Below are 22,999 nucleotides of genomic sequence, written 5' to 3' on the forward strand. Positions count from 1 at the left end.
CCCGACTGTGCAGTGCCTATCTGTCAGCTACAGTGTGTTATCGCGAATGTGATTGAGCGTGGAGGAAAAAAAACACATGTATGATTTTACAAACTGAGATTTTCAAACGATTTTACCGCGGATTTGGACTAAAACCTTACATCTCAACTTGTGCTTTGGACCCACGAGATAATACGGCAAACTGCAAGTTCTGGATAAGACCAAGGCAAGGAAAAGGTCGGGAAGTTACGGATCTTTGTTGTCCGGACAAGAGAGAGGGGCCCGATTTCAGAGCAGCCAGTCTCGGGTGAAGTTAGCAAGCAATCGGTACCAGCATCGTAAACCACTTAGGAAGAGGATAGTCCAGTTTTCGACAGGTTAGGAGATTACTCGTACAATTATTACCTTTATGAATGAGAGCCCTGGCAAACTGATACATATAGGGTATGTTATTTAATTCGGATGTTGACCTGTGTCGTTGATTTGATACTTGTCAACTAACCACGAATATCTAGCTAGTTTAGCATTACCAGCTAGTTTAGCATTACCAGCTATTTTAGCATTACCAGCTAGCTTAGCATACCCAGCTAACTAGCTCCTGTCTTGCCAGCCACGCAAAGCTGTTGTTCATAGTTAGCTTGCCAGCTACCATTCTGGCTAGCTGCCTATTTACCCTTTAATTACTATAACAGGGTTGCTAACTATCTAGTTTTAAAAGAAAACACGTTATAAACATTTTTGTTCTGCAGGCTGTAACGTTAGATGTTATTGATAACACTTTCTTTGTTGGGATAGCTAGCCCATAATGGCATTACTCGCTAGCTAGCTAACGTTATGCTAACAATAAGGACCCGAACACAGCCTGTACGCTAACTAGGAAACTAGCTACATCCTTAAAATATACAGTTTAGCTAACGTCACGTCCACAAAACAAATATGTTGTTTTCATCTAAAGAGAGGTTATTGCCAGATAGCTCACAACAAGGTTCGTTTACTAACCGTCTGTTGATGAAGCAACAGCGTTGTATTTTAAATGTAATTGTTGTTTTAAACTGTGACAGGTGTTTGAAGCGCTAGCAGTCAGAGAAGTCGGTGGTTAAATAAATACCAGTTGTAAAACGGTGTTGAGGTTGGAAGATCAGGACTTCTGCTCGCAGCAGTGACGTTATTTGGACCACCACTGGTACCCTGCCTAATTCCTGTCCAAGGGACGTTTTTGGTTTTGAGCAGCACACCGTACTTCCAACTCCTGCAACCTGTTTAACCCGGAGGGACTTTTTTTTTGTTAAATGAATTGTGTCCAGTATTGCTGCATCATTCAGACTTGCCAAGCTACAATGGTGGTCAGGTGTTTTATCCTGTAGCAGCGCCTCAAGTCCACCTCGACACACAACAGTGGGCCGTAGGGCTAATCAACGATCCTCAACTGGAGGACCACACAGACTCTTGACTCCTCTAACTTCTCTGCTGGAATAGACTATACCTGTTTCCCCCTCTCTCCAGCCCCTATCCCCCCCCTGCCTCCATCCTCTCCCTCTCCTCCCCCAGTGTGTGAGGGTACAGATGTGAGGAAGGCAGGATGGGTACCCAGGGCAGCCCGGTGAAGAGTTATGACTACCTGTTGAAGTTCCTCCTGGTCGGGGACAGCGATGTGGGGAAAGGGGAGATACTAGACAGCCTACAGGATGGATCGGCAGAGTCTCCGTACGCGTACAGCAGCGGTGAGTCACCAGCTTAGGACTTTTCTGATAACTGCTTTATTGAGGGGGAAAATGTACTTACTGTGATTATGTGGTTGTCCAACCGAGCTGTCTTAAGACGAATGCACTAACTAACTGTAAGTCGCTCTGGATAAGAGCTTCTGCTAAATGACTCACTTGAAAATGTACCACACACACACACTAAGTCTTGGCAGCAGCTAAAGGGGATCTCTAATAAATACAAATACACAGCACGAACGTGTAACACATGTATACACACACACACACACACACACACACACACACACACACACACACAGCTACACCATCTACACACACACACACACACACACACACACACAGCTACACCATCTACACACACACACACACACACACAGCTACACCATCTACACACACACACACACACACACAGCTACACCATCTACACACACACACACACACACACACACACACACACACACACACACACAGCTACACCATCTACACCATCTACACACACACACACACACACACACACACAGCTACACCATCTACACACACACACACCATCTACACACACACACACACACACACACACACACACACACACACACAGCTACACCATCTACACACACACAGCTACACCATCTACACACACACACACACACACACAGCTACACCATCTACACACACACAGCTACACCATCTACACACACACAGCTACACCATCTACACCACACACACACAGCTACACCATCTACACACACACAGCTACACCATCTACACACACACAGCTACACCATCTACACACACACAGCTACACCATCTACACACACACAGCTACACCATCTACACACACACAGCTACACCATCTACACACACACACACACACCATCTACACACACACACACACACACACACACACACACACACACACACACACACACACACACACACACACACACACACACAGCTACACCATCTACACCATCTACACACACACACACACACACACACACACAGCTACACCATCTACACACACACACCATCTACACACACACACACACACACACACACACACACACACACACCACACACACACACACACACACACAGCTACACCATCTACACACACACAGCTACACCATCTACACACACACACACACACACACAGCTACACCATCTACACACACACAGCTACACCATCTACACACACACAGCTACACCATCTACACACACACAGCTACACCATCTACACACACACAGCTACACCATCTACACACACACAGCTACACCATCTACACACACACACACACACCATCTACACACACACACACACACACACAGCTACACACACACACACACACAGCTACACACACACACACACACCATCTACACACACAGACCACCTACACACACAGACCACCTAAAAACAGACACATACCAGTCCGCTGTGTGTGGTCAGTGAATAATCTTTTCCGCTCCTGTAGAAACGTCTGAACAATGCAGACACATTCATATTGTCTCACTCCCGTTTTTATAATCAAGCTAGACCCAAACAAAGGTCCAGTCACTGTCTCACTAACGTTTTTATAATCTAGCTAGACCCAAACAAAGGTCCAGTCACTGTCTCACTCCCTTTTTATAATCAAGCTAGACCCAAACAAAGGTCCAGTCACTGTCTCACTCCCGTTTTTATAATCAAGCTAGACCCAAACAAAGGTCCAGTCACTGTCTCACTCCCGTTTTTATAATCAAGCTAGACCCAAACAAAGGTCCAGTCACTGTCTCACTCCCGTTTTTATAATCAAGCTAGACCCAAACAAAGGTCCAGTCACTGTCTCACTCCCGTTTTTATAATCAAGCTAGACCCAAACAAAGGTCCAGTCACTGTCTCACTCCCGTTTTATAATCAAGCTAGACCCAAACAAAGGTCCAGTCACTGTCTCACTCCCGTTTTTATAATCAAGCTAGACCCAAACAAAGGTCCAGTCACTGTCTCACCAACTAATAATGTATCAGCTACGGGAGATGGTCCAGTCACTGTCTCACTAACTAATAATGTATCAGCTACAGCAGAAGGTCCAGTCACTGTCTCACCAACTAATAATGTATCAGCTATGGGAGAAGGTCCAGTCACTGTCTCACTAACTAATAATGTATCAGCTACAGGAGATGGTCCAGTCACTGTCTCACCAACTAATAATGTATCAGCTATGGGAGAAGGTCCAGTCACTGTCTCACTAACTAATAATGTATCAGCTACAGGAGAAGGTCCAGTCACTGTCTCACTAACTGATAATGTATCAGCTACAGCAGAAGGTCCAGTCACTGTCTCACTAACTAATAATGCTACAGCAGAAGGTCCAGTCACTGTCTCACTAACTAATAATGCTACAGCAGAAGGTCCAGTCACTGTCTCACTAACTAATAATGTATCAGCTACAGAGGGTCCAGTCACTGTCTCACTAACTAATAATGCTACAGCAGAAGGTCCAGTCACTGTCTCACTAACTAATAATGTATCAGCTACGGGAGAAGGTCCAGTCACTGTCTCACTAACTAATAATGTATCAGCTACGGGAGAAGGTCCAGTCACTGTCTCACTAACTAATAATGTATCAGCTACAGGAGAAGGTCCAGTCACTGTCTCACCAACTAATAATATCATACAGCAGAAGGTCCAGTCAGCTACAGGAGAGAAGGTCCAGTCACTGTCTCACTAACTAATAATGTATCAGCTACAGCAGAAGGTCCAGTCACTGTCTCACTAACTAATAATGTATCAGCTACAGCAGAAAGGTCGCTGCCCAGTCGACAAGGTGAAAATCTCCCAAGTGCCTTGAGGAAGGCACTAACCCTAGTTTCCTCCAGGAGTAACATACTACTATGACCCTGTCACCTATCATACTACTATGACTGACCCTGTAAAACAGCACCTATCATACTACTATGACTGACCCTGTAAAACAACACCTATCATACCACTATGACTGACCCTGTAAAACAACACCTATCATACTACTATGACTGACCCTAGAACAACACCTATCATACTACTATGACTGACCCTGTAGAACAACACCTATCATACTACTATGACTGACCCTGTACAACAACACCTATCATACTACTGACCCTGTAAAACAACACCTATCATACTACTATGACTGACCCTGTAGAACAACACCTATCATACTACTATGACTGACCCTGTAAAACAACACCTATCATACTACTATGACTGACCCTGTAAAACAACACCTATCATACTACCATGACCCTGTACAACAACTATCATACTACTATGACCCTGTAAAACAACACCTATCATACTACTATGACTGACCCTGTAAAACAACACCTATCATACTACTATGACTGACCCTGTAAAACAACACCTATCATACTACTATGACTGACCCTGTAGAACAACACCTATCATACTATTATGACTGACCCTGTAAAACAACACCTATCATACTACTATGACTGACCCTGTACAACAACACCTATCATACTACTATGACTGACCCTGTACAACAACACCTATCATACTACCATACTATGACTGACCCTGTACAACAACACCTATCATACTACTATGACTGACCCTGTAAAACAACACCTATCATACTACTATGACTGACCCTGTAAAACAACACCTATCATACTACTATGACTGACCCTGTAAAACAACACCTATCATACTACTATGACTGACCCTGTAAAACAACACCTATCATACTACTATGACTGACCCTGTAAAACAACACCTATCATACTACTATGACTGACCCTGTAAAACAACACCTATCATACTACTATGACTGACCCTGTAAAACAACACCTATCATACTACTATGACTGACCCTGTAAAACAACACCTATCATACTACTATGACTGACCCTGTAAAACAACACCTATCATACTACTATGACTGACCCTGTAAACAACACCTATCACACTACTATGACCTATCATACTACTATGACTGACCCTGTACAACAACACCTATCATACTACTATGACCCTGTGAACAACACCTATCATACTACTATGACTGACCCTGTAAAACAACACCTATCATACTACTATGACTGACCCTGTACAACAACACCTATCATACTACTATGACTGACCCTGTACAACAACACCTATCATACTACTATGACTGACCCTGTAAAACAACACCTATCATACTACTATGACTGTAAAACAACACATATCATACTACTGATGACCCTGAACAACACCTATCATATACTATGACCCTGTAAAACAACACCTATCATGTTTAAAACAACATATCATACTACTTGACCCTTAGAACAACACCTATCATACTACTATGACTGACCCTGTAAAACAACACCTATCATACTACTATGACCCTGTAGAACAACACCTATCATACTACTATGACCCTGTAAAACAACACCCATACTAAACAACACCTATCATACTACTATGACTGACCCTGTAAAACAACACCTATCATACTACTATGACTGACCCTGTAAAACAACACCTATCATACTTATGACTGACCCTGTAAACAACACCTATCATACTACTATGACTGACCCTGTAAACAACACCTATCATACTACTATGACTGACTTGTAAAACAACACCTATCATACTACTATGACTGACTCTGTACAACAACACCTATCATACACTATGACTGACTGTACAACAACACCTATCATACCACTATGACTGACCCTGTAAAACAACACCTATCATACCACTATGACTGACCCTGTAAAACAACACCTATCATACTACTATGACCCTGTAAAACAACACCTATCATACTACTATGACTGACCCTGTACAACAACACCTATCATACTACTATGACCCTGTAGAACAACACCTATCATACTACTATGACTGACCCTGTACAACAACACCTATCATACCACTATGACTGACCCTTAAAACAACACCTATCATACCACTATGTTTGTAAAACAACACCTATCATACTACTATGACCCTGTAAAACAACACCTATCATACCACTATGACTGACCCTGTAAAACAACACATATCATACTACTATGACTGACCCTGTACAACAACACCTATCATACCACTATGACTGACCCTGTAAAACAACACCTATCATACCACTATGACTGACCCTGTAAAACAACACCTATCATACTACTATGACTGACCCTGTAAAACAACACCTATCATACTACTATGACTGACCCTGTAAAACAACACCTATCATACTACTATGACTGACCCTGTACAACAACACCTATCATACTACTATGACTGACCCTGTACAACAACACCTATCATACTACTATGACTGACCCTGTACAACAACACCTATCATACTACTATGACTGACCCTGTAAAACAACACCTATCATACTACTATGACTGACCCTGTAAAACAACACCTATCATACTACTATGACCCTGTAGAACAACACCTATCATCATCAGACCCTGTGAACAACACCTATCATACTACTACGACAGACCCTGTACAACAACACCTATCATACTACTATGACCCTGTAAAACAACACCTATCATACTACTATGACTGACCCTGTAAAACAACACCTATCATACTACTATGACCCTGTAAAACAACACCTATCATACTACTATGACTGACCCTTTTCATACACTATGACCCTGTACAACAACACCTATCATACTACTATGACTGACCCTGTACAACAACACCTATCATACCACTATGACTGACCCTGTAAAACAACACCTATCATACTACTATGACTGACCCTGTACAACAACACCTATCATACTACTATGACTGACCCTGTACAACAACACTATCATACTACTATGACTGACCCTGTACAACAACACATTTACTGCACCTTACTATATCATATATATCATATACTATATCATTTTTAAAATAATACAGTTTTAACATCAGAGAAGCTTTACTCCCACCCCTGGTTTGAATGACTTCACAGTCCCACAACAAGCCTTGTATTATAGAGTACACACACACTCCACACACACACACACTCCACACACCCAGCAGGTCCCCTGAGAGTGTAGCTACACAGTCACCGTGACCTTAGCCCGAGGATCACCAGATGCCTTCTATTCCGGTTTGTCAGGGTGTGTGTTGAGTCGGGGAGACGCCCATTAGCGACCATCACGCTTGGAAACATAGCTTCCACACCAGTTCATCAGGGTGTGTGTTGAGTCGGGAGACGCCCATTAGCGACCATCACGCTTGGAAACATAGCTTCCACACCAGTTCATCAAGGTGTGTGTTGAGTCGGGAGACGCCCATTAGCTACCATCACGCTTGGAAACATAGCTTCCACACCAGTTCATCAGGGTGTGTGTTGAGTCGGGAGACGCCCATTAGCTACCATCACGCTTGGAAACATAGCTTCCACACCAGTTCATCAGGGTGTTGTTTGAACTGCCCACGTTGTCCTTGTTAAGTCATTTCAAAGGTTGTGTGGTTTCTCTTTCTTCAATACAGTAACATTGTTGCCGGGAATCCCCAGTCATTATCGTTCAGAGCTCGGGGTGTCTACAGGCTAGCTGTCGTGTGACTCTGTCGGAGTCCTGGAGGTTCTCAGTGGAGAGGGGAGGTTGTGCCAGACCTGTACCTGATGGGTTGAGCTCTCCTAGGGCATGAGGAGAGGAGACTGGTGCCTGTCTGGGTGTTATGGTGCTGCTGGATGTGACAGACCTGTACCCGATGGGGTGAGCTCTCCTTGGGCATGAGGAGAGGAGACTGGTGTCTGTCTGGGTGTTATGGTGCTGCTGGATGTGACAGACCTGTACCTGATGGGTGAGCTCTCCTTGGGCATGAGGAGAGGAGACTGGTGCCTGTCTGGGTGTTATGGTGCTGCTGGATGTGACAGCTTACTGCCGCTGATAGTTGGGGGGCGATGGAGAGAGAGAGAAGGGGGGGCCCGCTGGTCTGTGGCTTCAAAAGAGCTGCTTCACACACTCCCAACTCCATCAGACAAATCCCCCAGAGATATGGAGGGAGAAGATGGAGGGAATAACTAATGTGGTAACAACACTTAGTCACAGAGAGGGAGAGGGGGAGATGCTCAGTCTTCAGGAACTATCTAATGTTCACACCTCTATGGGGACAAGCACTGTTCACACCTCTATGGGGACAAGCACTGTTCACACCTCTATGGGGACAAGCACTGTTCACACCTCTATGGGGACAAGCACTGTTCACACCTCTATGGGGACAAGCACTGTTCACACCTCTATGGGGACAAGCACTGTTCACACCTCTATGGGGACAAGCACTGTTCACACCTCTATGGGGACAAGCACTGTTCACACCTCTATGGGGACAAGCACTGTTCACACCTCTATGGGGACAAGCACTGTTCACACCTCTATGGGGACAAGCACTGTTCACACCTCTATGGGGACAAGCACTGTTCACACCTCTATGGGGACAAGCACTGTTCATCACACCTCTATGGGGACAAGCACTGTTCACACCTCTATGGGGACAAGCACTGTTCATGATACAGACTGGTCACACCTCTATGGGGACAAGCACTGTTCATGATACAGACTGTTCACACCTCTTGGGGACAAGCACTGTTCATGATACAGACTGGTCACACTTGTAATTCTATGTTTTGCCTTGTCTGGACAAGCATGTTCAAAATGACAAGCTAAAAACCCCTGCGTTAGCTGACGAGGGCACGGTTGATCTGGACAGCACTGTTCATGATACACTGTCACACCTCTAAGGTCTGGAAAGCACTGTTCATGACAGACTGGTCACACCGGATGATGCACCACACCTCTATGGGGACAAGCACTGTTCATGATACAGACTTTCACAATGGTGGACAAGCACTTTTAAATAAAAGAATCACGGTTCTATGGGGACAAGCACTGTTCATGATATTTATTCATTACCTTTATTGGGGAAAGTCAACTGAGAACAAACTTCTTTTCAAGCACTGTTCATTACAGACTGGTCACACCTCTATGGGGACAAGCACTGTTCATGATACAGACTGGTCACACCAGGGTCTATGGGGACAAGCACTGTTCATGATACAGACTGTTCACACCTCAATGGGGACAAGCAGTAATTTGATTGGGGACAAGCACTGTTCATGATACAGATTTCACACCTCAATGGGGAACTGCACTGTTCACACCTCTTGGGGACAAGCACTGTTCTGAAGCCACAGACACACACACACACACACACACACACTGTTCATGATACAGACTGGTCACACCTCATGGGGACATGATACAGAGGTTCACACTATGGGGACACACACACACTGTCACACCTCTATGGGGACAAGCACTGTTCATGATACAGACTGGTCACACCTCAGAGCTATAAGGACAGGTGAACTGATAATGCTTTTTACATGTCTAATACACTGTTCACCTTCTTTGGGGACAAGCACTGTTCATGTATTACAGACTGTTCACACCTCTATGGGGACAAGCACTGTTCATGATACAGACTCTCACACCTCTCTGGGGACAAGCACTGTTCATGATACAGACTCACACCTCTATGGGGACAAGCACTGTTCATGATACAGACTGTTCACTCTCTATGGGGACAAGCACTGTTCACACTCTCTCTGGGGACCCCCATCTGGCATGATACAGACTGTTCACACTATTCTCTGGATGGGACAAGCACTGTTCATGATACAGACTGTTCACATCCTCATGTTGAATCAAGCACTGTTCACACCTCTATAGGGACAAGCACTGTTCATGATACATCCTACATGTTGAATCACACACTATGGGGACAAGCACTGGTACATCCTCATATGGGACAAGCACTGTTCATGGTATACAGACTGTTCACATCCTCATGGGAACAAGCACTGTTTCACTGTCACACCTCTTGGTACATCACTGTTCACATGTTGAATCAACACGTTGTGACTGTTATTGGGGTACATCCTACATGTTGAATCAAGCACTGTTCATGATACAGACTGTTCACACCTCTATGGGGTACATGTTGAATCAAGCACTGTTCATGATACAGACTGTTCACACCTCTATGGGGACAAGCACTGTTCACACCTCTTGGACAAGCACTGTTCATGATACAGACTGTTCACACCTCTATGGACAACATCATGATACAGACTGTTGACATCTATGGGGACAAGCACTGTTCACACCTCTATGGGGACAAGCACTGTTCACTCCTCTATGGGGACAAGCACTGTTCATGATACAGACTGGTTATTGGGACATCCTGTTCACATGTTGGATCAAGCACTGTTCATGATACAGACTGTTCACACCTCTATTGGGGACAAGCACTGTTACATGTTGAATCAACACGTTGTGGTTAGTGGTACATCCACATGTTGAATCTATGGGGACAAGCACGTTCATGATACAGTTCACACCTCTATGGGGTACATCCTACATGTTGAATGGGGACAAGCACTGGTACATGTTGAACACTCATATGGGGACAAGCACGTTGTGGTTAGTGGTACATCCTACATGTTGAATCAACACTCTATGGGGACAAGCACTGTTGTGGTTATGGTACATCACTACATGTTGAATCACACGTTGTGGTTATTGGTACATCCTACATCTTGAATCAAGCACTGTTCACACCTCATGGGGACAAGCACTGTTCATGATACAGACTGGTACATCCTACATGGGGAAGCACTGTTCACACCTCTATGGGGACAAGCACTGTTCATGATACAGACTGTTACATCCTACATGGGGACAAGCACTGTTCACACCTCTATGGGGACAAGCACTGTTCATGATACAGACTGTTGGTTATGGGGACATCCTACATGTTGGACAAGCACTGTTCATTATACAGACTGTTCACACCTCTTGTGGGACAATTGGTACATCCTACATGTTGAATCACTGTTCATGATACAGTTGTTACATCCTGAACATGTTGAATCAACCTCTACGTTGTGGTTGGTGGTACATCCTACATGTTGAATCAACTGTTCACACCTGGTTATTGGGACATCCACATGTTCATGAACAGACTGTTATTGGTACATCCTCATGTTGAATCAACACGTTGTGGTTATTGGTACATCCTACATGTTGAGTTAGTGGTACAGCACATGTTGAATCAACACGTTGTGGTTACAGACTGGTCACATCCTACATGTTGAATCAACACGTTGTGGTTGTGGTACATCCTCATGTTGAATCAACACGTTGTGGTTATTGGTACATCCTACATGTTGAATCAGACTGTTGTGGTTATTGGTACATCCACATGTTGAATCAGACGTTGTGGTTATTGGACAACATCCACATGTTGAATCAAGCACTGTTCATGATACAGACTGTGTACATCCTACATGTTGAATCAACACGTTGTGGTTATTGGTACATCCTACATGTTGAATCAACACGTTGTGGTTATTGGTACATCCTACATGTTGAATCAACAGACTGTGGTTATGGGGACAACATCCTACATGTTGAATGGGGAAGCACTGTTCATGGTTATTGGTACATCCTACATGTTGAATCAACACGTTCATGGTTAGACTGGTACATACACCTGAATCATGGTTATTGAACAACATGTTTTAAATGGGGTTATTGGTACATCCTACATGTTGAATCAACACGTTGTGGTTGTGGTACATCCTACATGTTGAATCAACACGTTGTGGTTATTGGTACATCCTACATGTTGAATCAACACGTTGTGGTTATTGGTACATCCTACATGTTGAATACTTGTCTGATTGTACATTGGTGACATCCTGAAAACATGTTGAATCAACACGTTAGCTGGTTATTGGTACATCCTACATGTTGAATCGTTGTAAGGTCTTATTGGTACATCAGAGGAACATGTTGAATCATCACACCTTTGTGGTTATTGGTACATCCTACATGTTGAATAAAAGAATGCGTTGTGAAATTGTTATTGTTACATATTACATGTTGAATCAACGTTGTGGAGAACATCCTTTTCATGTTGTTAGCTGGAACCCTTAACGCGACGGTGACATCTGTGAATGCCTGGAATGAACCAGGGTCTGTGTGTGTAGCACTGAGATGTGTGTGTGTGTGAGAGAGATTAGAGTCAGAGGAGGTAAATGAACTGATTAGATAAGTCCTCATACATGGTATCCATCTCTGTTAACGTCACTTAACTACCCAATCACCACTCAGATTCCATCTCTGTTAACGTCCTTAACTCTACCCAATCACCACTCAGATTCCATCTCTGTTAACGTCCTTAACTCTACCCAATCACCACTCAGATTCCATCTCTGTTAACGTCCTTAACTCTTACCCAATCACCACTTTCTCAGATTCCATCTCTGTTAACGTCATCTTAACCACTATTCTACTGGATGGGACTGACAGTGAAACGAGCTGTGGTCAGACATCCTGACATGTTGAATCACCACTGTTGTGGTTATTGGTACATCCTACATGTTGAATCACACCAGTGTTTATTGGTACATCCTACATGTTGAATCCACACGTTGTGGTTTTGGTACATCCTATCATGTTGAATCAACACGTTGTTTTTATATACATGTTGAATCACTTTAGTTATTGGTACATCCACATGTTTCATACATTCTTAGGTTGTTTGGGAATGACATGTTGAATCAACACGTTGTGGAAAACTCTACATCAATACAGAGTGAAAACACGCTGTGGTTTGGACAACATGTTGAATAAACACAACCTAATAAAGACTGGTACATCCTACATGTTGAATCAACACGAGTGGTTAGTGGTACATCCTACATGTTGAATCAACACGTTGCAGTAATTGGTAACCTAATGTTGAATCAACACGTTGCAGTAATTGGTACATCCTACATGTTGAAAGTTGTGGTTATTGGTACATCCTACATGTTGAATCAACACGTTGTGGTTATTGGTACATCCTAGTAAACACATGTTGAATAAAGACAATGAGTTATTGCAGTAAACACATGTTGAATAAAGACGTTGAGTTATTGCAGTAAACACAACCTAATGTTGAATCAACACTGTGGTTAAACACAACCTAAAGACATGTTGAATCAACACTGCAGTTATTGGTACATCCTAATAAAGACATGTTGAATCAACACGTTGTGGTTATTGGTACATCCTACATGTTGAAAGACAATGTGGTGCAGTAAACACATGTTAATAAAGACAATGAGTTATTGGTACATCCACATGTTGAATAAAGACAATGTAGTTATTGCAGTAAACACAACCTAATGAAAAGACGTTGTGGTTATTGCAGTACACCTAATAAAGACACATGTTGAATCAAGTAAACACGTTGTAAAGTTATTGGTACATCCACATGTTGAACACTGGTTATTGGTAACCTAATGTTGAATCAACACGTTGTGGTTATTGGTACATCCTACATGTTGAATCAGACACTGTTGGTACATCCTACATGTTGAATCAACACGTTGTGGTTATTGGTACATCCTACATGTTGAGCTGGAGACACTGCAGTAAACACAACCTAATAAAGATGTGTGTAGTGTAAACACAACCTAATAAAGTGTGTGACACTGTGTGTAAACACAACCTAATAAAGAGTAGATTACAGTCAGAGGAGTAAATGAACTGATTAGATAAGTCCTCTAATACATGGTATCCATCTCTGTAAACACAACCTAATAAAGACAATCACAACTAGATTCCATCTCTGCAGTAAACCCAATCAAAGACATCTCTGTTAACGTCCTTAACTCAACCTAATAAAGACAGATTCCATCTCTGTTAACGTCCTTAACTCTTACCCAATCACACTGAGTAGACATCTCTGTAAACACAACCTAATAGTGGGAAGACAGCAGTTTTAAACATGACATCTTAATCTGTTCATATCCACCCAGGAGACATATGACACACGTGGTTTTTATATCTTCTAATAAAGACGTAAAACAACTTTAGACATGGTCATTTTAAATACATTCTTAATAAAGACAGTGAGGCGTTGGTGAAAACTCTACATCAATACAGAGTGGAAAAGCTGCCGTGCGTTTGGACAACGAGTCGACGCTGCAGTAAACACAACCTAATAAAGACAACGAGTCGACGCTGCAGTAAACACAACCTAATAAAGACAATGAGTAGACGCTGCAGTAAACACAACCTAATAAAGACAACGAGTAGACACTGCAGTAAACACAACCTAATAAAGACAATGAGTAAACACAACCTAATAAAGACAGTGAGTAGACACTGCAGTAAACACAACCTAATAAAGACAACGAGTAGACACTGCAGTAAACACAACCTAATAAAGACAATGAGTAGACGCTGCAGTAAACACAACCTAATAAAGACAACGAGTAGACACTGCAGTAAACACAACCTAATAAAGACAGGCAGGGTAGCCTAGTGGTTAGAGCGTTGGACTAGTAACCGGAAGGTTGTGAGTTCAAACCCCCGAGCTGACAAGGTACAAATCTGTCGTTCTGCCCCTGAACAGGCAGTTTACCCACTGTTCCTAGGCCGTCATTGAAGAATAAGAATGTGTTCTTAACTGACTTGCCTAGTTAAATAAAGGTAAAACTTAACTTGTAAGTTGCTCTGGATAAGAGCGTCTGCTAAATGACTTAAAATGTAAATGTAAATGCAGTAAACACAACCTGATAAAGACAATGAGTAAACACAACCTAATAAAGACAGTGAGTAGACACTGCAGTAAACACAACCTAATAAAGACAATGAGTAGACGCTGCAGTAAACACAACCTAATAAAGACAGTGAGTAGACACTGCAGTAAACACAACCTAATAAAGACAATGAGTAGACACTGCAGTAAACACAACCTGATAAAGACAATGAGTAAACACAACCTAATAAAGACAGTGAGTAGACACTGCAGTAAACACAACCTAATAAAGACAGTGAGTAGACACTGCAGTAAACACAACCTAATAAAGACAATGAGTAGACGCTGCAGTAAACACAACCTAATAAAGACAGTGAGTAGACACTGCAGTAAACACAACCTAATAAAGACAGTGAGTAGACACTGCAGTAAACACAACCTAATAAAGACAATGAGTAGACACTGCAGTAAACACAACCTAATAAAGACAATGAGTAGACACTGCAGTAAACACAACCTAATAAAGACAACGGTTTTGAAAATCACTTTTTCTTACTTTGAATCCTATCCTGTGATGTCACAGATACATTTGTAGTTTTTAGAACCTTCTCTTTTTAACCACAGATCAAAATTGGTGGAATTTCCCTTTAATTGTGGTTAACTCATCTCTCATTCTCTCTCTCTCTCTCATTCTCTCTCAGGGACACGTCAGGACAGGGGAGGTTCTGCACCATCTTCAGGTCCTACTCCAGAGGGGCTCAGGTAGGAACACACATTCTGCTGACATAGTACACACATTCTGCTGACATAGTACACACCTTCTGCTGACATAGTACACACCTTCTGCTGACATAGTGTGTGTATATATATACAGTTGAAGTTGGAAGTTCACATACACTTTGGTTGGAGTCATTAAAACTCGTTTTTCAACCACTCCACCAATGTCTTGTTAACAAACTATAGTTTTGTCAAGTCTGTTAAGACATCTACTTTGTACATGACACAAGTCATTTTTCCAACAATTGTTTACAGACAGATTATTTCACTTATCATTCACTGTATCACAATTCCCGTGGGTCAGAAGTTTACATACACTAAGTTAACTGTGCCTTTAAACAACTTGAAAAATTCCAGAAAATTATGTCATGGCTTTAGAAGCTTCTGATAGGCTAATTGACATAATTCGAGTCAATTGGAGGTGTACCTGTGGATGTATTTCAAGGCCTAGCTTCAAACTCAATGCCTCTTTGCTTGACATCATGGGAAAATCAAAAGAAATCAGCCAAAACCTCCAAGTCTGGTTCATCCTTGGGAGCAATTTCCAAACGCCTGAAGGTACCACATTCATCTGTACAAACAATAGTATGTAAGTATAAACACCATGGGACCACGCAGCCGTCATACCGCTCAGGAAGGAGATGCGTTCTGTCTCCTAGAGATGAACATACTTTGGTGCGAAAAGTGCAAATCAATCCCAGAACAACAGCAAATAACTTTGTGAAGATGCTGGAGGAAACGGGTACAAAAGTATCTATATCCACAGTGAAACGAGTCTTATATTGACATAACCTGAAAGGCCGCTCAGCAAGGAAAAAGCCACTGCTCCAAAACCGCCATTAAAAAAAGCCAGACTATGGTTTGCAACTGCACATGGGGGCAAAGATTGTAGTTTTTGGAGAAATGTCCTCTGGTCTGATGAAACTGTTTGGTCATAATGACCATCGTTATGCTTGGAGGAAAAAGGGGGAGGCTTGCGAGCCGAAGAACACCATCCCAACAGTGAAGCACGGGGGTGGCAGCATCATGTTGTGGGGGTGCTTTGCTGCAGGAGGGACTGGTGCACTTCACAAAATAGATGGCATCATGAGGAGGAAAATTATGTGGATATATTGAAGCAACATCTCAAGACATCAGTCAGGAAGTTAAAACTTGGTCGCAAATGGCTCTTCCAAATGAACAATGACCCCAAGCATGTTTCCAAAGTTGTGGCAAAATGGCTTAAGGACAACAAAGTCAAGGTATTGAAGTGGCCGTCACAAAGCCCTGACCTCAATCCTATAGAATATTTGTGGGCAGAACTGAAAAAGTGTGTGCGAGCCAGGAGGTCTACAAACCTGACTCAGTTACACCAGCTCTGTCAGGAGGAATGGGCCAAAATTCACCCAACTTATTGTGGGAAGCTTGTGGAAGGCTACCCGAAATGTTTGACCCAAGTTAAACAATTTAAAGGCAATGCTACCAAATACTAATTGAGTGTATGTAAACTTCTGACCCACTGGGAATGGGATGATGAAATAAAAGCTGAAATAAATCATTCTCTCTCTGATTATTCTGACATTTCACATTCTCAACATAAAGTGGTGATCCTAACTGACCTCAGACAGGGACATTTTACTAGGACTAAATGTCAGGAATTGTGAAAAACGGAGTTTAAATGTATTTGGCTAAGGTGTATGTAAACTTCCCGACTTCAACGGTATATAGTATATATTATTAGTATTATTGTTTCATGTACTTCTCTATTTGACCTGCAGTGTTGGAGCTACAGATTTTCACTGTACCCTGCAATTACATCCGAGACTCTGTGCACATGACGAATAGACTCATCTAATCCAGTACACACGCAATCTAATGACATAGTACACACACACAATCTAATGACATAGTACACACACAATCTAATGACACAAGTCCCCTACTGAGTGTGTTTGGCTGGTCCTGTCTGCTCCTCCTTCTTCTATAAACAGGACATAAAGAACAATGTGTGTGTGTGTGTGTGTGTGTTCGTTCTCCAGGGGATCCTGCTGGTGTATGACATCGCAAACCGCTGGTCGTTCGAAGGCATCGACCGCTGGATACGAGAGATTGACGAGGTATGGGGAGGAGGAGAGGGGAGGGAGGGGAGGGTAGAGGAGGAAGAGGGATGGGAGGGTAGAGGAGGAAGAGAGGGGAGAGGAGAGGAGAGGAAAGGAGAGACCCTGTCCCGTAGGCCCAGAGCACTGCTATAGACACACCATGTCCTTCTGGGATACAGAAGGGAGGGAGGGGAGGGTAGAGGAGGAAGAGGGAGGGGAGGGTAGAGGAGGAAGAGAGGGGAGAGGAAAGGAGAGACCCTGGATACGAGAGATTGACGAGGCCCTGTCCCGTAGACCCTGTCCCGTATGCCCTGTCCCGTAGACCCTGTCCCGTAGACCCCGTAGGCCCTGAGTACTGCTATAGACACACCATGTCCTTCTGGGATACAGAAGCCTAGAGGACATCCTCCGTGTGTGTGTGTGAAGATATGTCTTTCCTGGTTCACCTCTAGTCTACAGTACCCTGCAACTGGACTCCTGTCATTCAGAGAGCGGGAGAGACAGATGGAGGGGGGAGAGAGACGATGGGGAGTAAAGGAGAGAGAGAAAATAGACTAGAGAATTTGATTGGTAGAATGAAAGGTGAAGCCGCTAGAAAGACCAGGGCCCGTTTCCCATAGCGATGCAACTCAGGCTTCCCAGTGTTTTAACCAGGTATCTGTCCTACAACGACCCACGATGCAACACGTGTTTCCCTGAACACCACGCAGAGGGAACGCTCCTTAAGTGAAAGAGGAAGGGGAGGAGACCTGGTTAAAGATGAAGGGGAGGAGACCTGGTTAAAGATGAAGGGGAGGAGACCAGGTTAAAGATGAAGGGGAGGAGACCAGGTTAAAGATGAAGGGGAGGAGACCTGGTTAAAGATGAAGGGGAGGAGACCTGGTTAAAGATGAAGGGGAGGAGACCAGGTTAAAGAGGAAGGGAAGGAGACCAGGTTAAAGAGGAAGGGGAGGAGACCAGGTTAAAGAGGAAGGGGAGGAGACCTGGTTAAAGAGGAAGGGGAGGAGACCTGGTTAAAGAGGAAGGGGAGGAGACCGGGTTAAAGAGGAAGGGGAGGAGACCGGGTTAAAGAGGAAGGGGAGGAGACCGGGTTAAAGAGGAAGGGGAGGAGACCGGGTTAAAGAGGAAGGGGAGGAGACCTGGTTAAAGAGGAAGGGGAGGAGACCGGGCTAAAGAGGAAGGGGGTGCGTAACTCACTATTAGGAATGTGTTCTTAATGTTTTGTACACAGTGTATATTGAGGGAAAGTTTTTATTAGACCGTAGCGTACAAATAGCTAAATAAATCTCAATTGAATGTATCATTCCAATATATAGGTAGTGTGGTACTGCATGTGTCTTTTAACACAGTACTCTGGGGTTTCATCTCTTTATCCTTCCCTTGTTATGAAAGGGATATGGGCAGCTTTGTATTTGTAGTCAATGTCACGTTGGTTCTGTCACAGAAAGACGGATCGACATGTTGACGTTGTGTACAGCGGAGATCTTCTGTGTCTGAAGTGATGCGGTAGGGTAGAAAACGCATCTAACCACGTACTTGGCTGCTCCGAGAGTGGTCTGAGGCCATCGTTAAATAAGAAGCATTTTTTTTTAAACGCCAACTTTAGTAATGATGCTTTTGTGAAACAGCTGGGAGATCTACGAAGGGCTCTAACGATGAACGTGTCCTTGACGCTTTTGGGAAACTGGTCCCTGATCTCTCTGATATAAATCTGTCCTTCTGCCCCTGAACAGCTAGTTAACCCACTGTTCCCAGGCCAGTTAACCCACTGTTCCCAGGCCAGTTAACCCACTGTTCCCAGGCCAGTTAACCCACTGTTCCCAGGCCAGTTAACCCACTGTTCCCAGGCCAGGTAACCCACTGTTCCCAGGCCAGTTAACCCACTGTTCCCAGGCCAGTTAACCCACTGTTCCTAGGCCAGTTAACCCACTGTTCCTAGGCCAGTTAACCCACTGTTCCCAGGCAGTTAACCCACTGTTCCCAGGCCAGTTAACCCACTGTTCCCCTGAACAGGCAGTTAACCCACTGTTCCCAGGCCAGTTAACCCACTGTTCCCAGGCCAGTTAACCCACTGTTCCCAGGCCAGTTAACCCACTGTTCCCAGGCCAGTTAACCCACTGTTCCCAGGCCAGTTAACCCACTGTTCCCAGGCCAGTTAACCCACTGTTCCCCTGAACAGGCAGTTAACCCACTGTTCCCCTGAACAGGCAGTTAACCCACTGTTCCCAGGCCAGTTAACCCACTGTTCCCCTGAACAGGCAGTTAACCCACTGTTCCCAGGCCAGTTAACCCACTGTTCCCAGGCCAGTTAACCCACTGTTCCCAGGCCAGTTAACCCACTGTTCCCAGGCCAGTTAACCCACTGTTCCCAGGCCAGTTAACCCACTGTTCCCAGGCCAGTTAACCCACTGTTCCCAGGCCAGTTAGTTAACCCACTGTTCCCATGCCAGTTAACCCACTGTTCCCAGGCCAGTTAACCCACTGTTCCCAGGCCAGTTAACCCACTGTTCCCCTGAACAGGCAGTTAACCCACTGTTCCTAGGCCGTCATTGAAAATAAGAATGTTTCTTAACTGACTTGCCTAGTTAAATAAAGGTAAAAAAAAATAATGATATATATAAATAGATAAGAGACAGTTCTAACAGTTTCTATAACTTACTACTGTTTTCTACTTCCTGTAAACCACTTAAATGCCCCTCCCCCTCTCATCAGCATGCCCCGGGTGTCCCTCGTATCCTGGTAGGCAACCGGCTCCACCTGGCGTTCAAGCGGCAGGTTCCTACGGAGCAGGCCCGGGCGTACGCGGAGAAGAACGGCATGACCTTCTTTGAGGTCAGCCCGCTCTGCAACTTCAACGTCATCGAGTCATTCACAGAGCTGTCTCGCATCGTACTGATGAGGCACGGCATGGAGAAGTTCTGGAAGCCCAACAGAGGTAGGAGGGGGGAGCAGGGGGTGAGGGAGCAGGGTGTGAGGGGTGGGGGGGGAGCAGGGGGTGAGGGGGGGGTGGGGGGGCTTGACACCGATATTTCTTTTTACAAGGAGTACATGTGCTCCTAATTAGAAAAAATTGTAGGAGCAAAATAAAGGTATTCAAGGTATAGATGATATAAATAGGTCGTAATTACAGAATCCAGGGTTTAGGAGCACCAGAAGGAACATAATAAGATGCAGCCTACGAACAGCTGTCCTACTTTAATATTATAATAGAAACCATTTAGCAGAAGCTTTTATCCAGTGACTTAGTCATGCGTACATACATTTTACATATGGGCGGTCCCGAGAATTGAACCCACTATCCCGGTGTTGCAAGTGCTACGCTCTAGCGACTGCGCTACGGAGGGCCCGCGCTCTAGCGACTGCGCTACGGAGGGCCGCGCTCTAGCGACTGCGCTACGGAGGGCCGCGCTCTAGCGACTGCGCTACGGAGGGCCGCGCTCTAGCGACTGCGCTACGGAGGGCCGCGCTCTAGCGACTGCGCTACGGAGGGCCGCTTCATCTAGCGTTGCTGCTAGCTACGGATCTGGGTTAGCAGCGCTCTAGCTAGCTAATGATCTGCGCTACGGAGGACCACTTTAGAAGCGCATCTAAAGAAGCTCTCCCTTGTTCCTTTCTGAACCACCAGATGTTTACTGCTGGTAAAATTACCACACGATATCCTTCATCTGTAGTTAGCAGGTTGCTAGCTAGCTAATGATCTGCGGTTAGCAGGTTGCTAGCTAGCTAATGATCTGTGGTTAGCAGGTTGCTAGCTAGCTAATGATCTGTGGTTAGCAGGTTGCTAGCTAGCTAATGATCTGTGGTTAGCAGGTTGCTAGCTAGCTAATGATCTGTGGTTAGCAGGTTGCTAGCTAGCTAATTATTTGTGGTTAGCAGGTTGCTAGCTAGCTAATTATTTGTGGTTAGCAGGTTGCTGTGGTTAGGTTGCTAGCTAATTATGATCTGCTAATTATTTGTGGTTAGCAGGTTTGCTAGCTAATGATCTAATGCTAATTATAACTAATGAGGACAGAACAAGGTTAGCAGGAAGCTAATGATCTGCGGTTAGCAGGTTGCTAGCTAGCTAATGCTATAACAGGACAGAACAAGGTTGAAGTAACTCTCTCTCCTCCCCTCTCCCTCCAGTCTTCACTCTCCAGGACCTGTGCTGCAGAGCGATTGTCTCCTGCACGCCCGTCCACCTGATCGACAAGCTGCCGTTGCCCGTGGCGATAAAGTCCCACCTCAAGTCCTTCTCTATGGCCAATGGGATGAACGCAGTGATGATGCACGGACGGTCCTATTCGCTGGCCAACGCGGCGGGCGGGTCTAAAGGAAACAGTCTGAAGCGTTCGAAATCTATCAAACCCCCCCAGAGCCCCCCACAGAACTGCACACGCAACAACTGTAAAATCTCCTAGTGATATACCCTGTCTCGGGGAGGGGGGAGACTGACGCCCTAAACACACTGAAACAGACCCCGTCCCTTCCACTGAGGGGAGGATGTGTAGAGCCTGTGGGGAGAACCAAGTCTGAGACCTAACCTACACCCTGAAGGGAGGAGAGACCCTGAAACAGACCTAGCCCTTACCCCGGGGGAGGAGAAACCCTGGGGGAGGAGGGGGATGAAACCTAGTGGAGGAGGAGGGAGGTGAAACCTAGTGGAGGAGGAGGGAGGTGAAACCTAGTGGAGGAGGAGGAGGGAGGTGAAACCTAGTGGAGGAGGAGGGAGGTGAAACCTAGTGGAGGAGGAGGAGGGAGGTGAAACCTAGTGGAGGAGGAGGAGGGAGGTGAAACCTAGTGGAGGAGGAGGAGGGAGGTGAAACCTAGTGGAGGAGGAGGGAACCTAGTGGAGGAGGAGGAG

General features: G+C 44.6%; 1 pseudogene; it reads left to right on the forward strand.

Moving 5' to 3' along the window:
• On the forward strand, positions 1 to 22,968 carry LOC135529667 (ras-related protein Rab-40C-like; annotated as a pseudogene).
• Positions 22,969 to 22,999: the final 31 nt, after the last annotated feature.

The sequence above is a fragment of the Oncorhynchus masou genome, unplaced genomic scaffold (assembly GCF_036934945.1).
Source record: "Oncorhynchus masou masou isolate Uvic2021 unplaced genomic scaffold, UVic_Omas_1.1 unplaced_scaffold_1200, whole genome shotgun sequence".
Lineage (NCBI taxonomy): Eukaryota > Metazoa > Chordata > Actinopteri > Salmoniformes > Salmonidae > Oncorhynchus > Oncorhynchus masou.